This window comes from Dendrobates tinctorius, unplaced genomic scaffold (assembly GCF_039654945.1).
Source record: "Dendrobates tinctorius isolate UK_male_01 unplaced genomic scaffold, ASM3965494v1 ptg000151l, whole genome shotgun sequence".
Taxonomy (NCBI): domain Eukaryota; kingdom Metazoa; phylum Chordata; class Amphibia; order Anura; family Dendrobatidae; genus Dendrobates; species Dendrobates tinctorius.
This window is the reverse complement of record NW_027361818.1, coordinates 24,918,795-24,921,027: the sequence shown is the minus strand read 5'-3', so window position 1 is coordinate 24,921,027 and position 2,233 is coordinate 24,918,795.

The following is a 2,233-nucleotide window of genomic DNA, read 5'->3' as shown; positions in this document are numbered from 1 at the left end:
GTTATTGTGCAATTTGTCCTGGGTACGCTGAGACCCCACATGTGGGGGTAAACCACTATTTGGGCGCATGGCAGAGCTCGGAAGGGAAGCAGCGCCATTTGACGTTTTTGGCTGGAATTGAGATCGGACACCATGTCGCGATTGGAAAACCCCTGATGTACCTAAACAGTGGAACCCCCCACAAATGACACCATTTTGTAAACTAGACCCCCCAAGGAACTTATCTAGATGTGTGGTGAGCACTTTGAACCCTCCAGTGCTTCACAGAAGTTTATAACGCCCGGGCGTGAAAATAAAAAATTCGTATTTTTTCCAAAAACATGATATTTTAGTCACCATTTTTTTATTTTCCCAAGGGTACCAGGAGACATTGGACCCCAAAAGTTGTTGTCCAATTTGTCCTGAGTATGCTGATACCCCATATGTGAGAGAAAACTACTGTATGGGCACACGTCGGGGCTCGGAAGGGAAGTAGTGACGTTTTGGAATGCAGACTTTGATGGAATGGTCTGTGGGTGTCATGTTGCCTTTGGAGAGCCCCTAATGTACCTAAACAGTGGAACCCCCCACAAATGACACCATTTTGTAAACTAGACCCCCCAAGGAACTTATCTAGATGTGTGGTGAGCACTTTGAACCCTCCAGTGCTTCACAGAAGTTTATAACGCCCGGGCGTGAAAATAAAAAATTCGTATTTTTTCCACAAACATGATATTTTAGTCACCATTTTTTTATTTTCCCAAGGGTACCAGGAGACATTGGACCCCAAAAATTGTTGTCCAATTTGTCCTGAGTATGCTGATACCCCATATGTGAGAGAAAACTACTGTATGGGCACACGTCGGGGCTCGGAAGGGAAGTAGTGACGTTTTGGAATGCAGACTTTGATGGAATGGTCTGTGGGTGTCATGTTGCCTTTGGAGAGCCCCTAATGTACCTAAACAGTGGAAACCCCCCACAAATGACACCATTTTGTAAGCTAGACCCCCCAAGGAACTTATCTAGATGTGTGGTGAGCACTTTGAACCCTCCAGTGCTTCACAGATGTTTATAACGCCTGGGCATGAAAATAAAAAATTCTTATTTTTTCCACAAACATGATCTTTTAGTCACCATTTTTTTATTTTCCCAAGGGTACCAGGAGAAATTGTACCCCAAAAGTTGTTGTCCAATTTGTCCTGAGTATGTTGATACCCCATATGTGGGAGAAAACTACTGTATGGGCACACGTCGGGGCTCGGAAGGGAAGTAGTGACGTTTTGGAATGCAGACTTTGATGGAATGGTCTGTGGGTGTCATGTTGCCTTTGGAGAGCCCCTAATGTACCTAAACAGTGGAAACCCCCCACAAATGACCCCATTTTGAAAACTAGATCCCCTAAGGAACTTATCTAGATGTGTGGTGAGCACTTTGAACCCCCAAAGGGCGTCACAGAAGTTTATAATGCCCGGGCATGAAAATAAAAAAATCGTATTTTTTCCACAAACATGATCAATTGGTCCCCAATTTTTTCATTTTCCCAAGGGTAACAGGAGAAATTGGACCCCAAAAGTTGTTGTCCAATTTGTCCTGAGTACGCTGACACCCTATATGTGGGAGAAAACTACTGTATGGACACACGTCGGGGCTCGGAAGGGAAGCAGTGACGTTTTGGAATGCAAACTTTGATGGAATGGTCTGCGGGTGTCATTTGGAGAGCCCCTGATGTACCTAAACTATTGAATCTCCCCACAAGTGACCCGATTTTGGACACTAGTCCCCCCACGGAACTTATCTAGATGTGTGGTGAGCACTTTGAACCCCCAAGTGCTTCACAGAAGTTTATAACGCTCGGACGTGAAAATAAAAAAATCATTTTTTTCCACAAAAATGACATTTTTGCCCCCAATTTTTTATTTTCCTAAGGGTAACAGGAGAAATTGGACCCCAAAAATTATTTTGCAATTTGTCCTGAGTAGGCTGATACCCTACATGTGGGGGTAAAAGACTGTTTGGGCGCATGGCAGAGCTTGGAAGGGAAGGAGCACCATTTGACTTTTTCAACTCAGAATTGGCTGGAATTGAGATCAGATGCCATGTTGCATTTGGAGATCCCCTGATGTGCCAAACAGTGGAAACCCCCAATTCTAACTCCAACCCGAACCCCAACACACCCCTAACCCTAATCTCAGCCCTAACCCTAACCCTAGCCCTAACCCTAGCAATAACCCTAGCCCTAACCCTAACCCTAGCC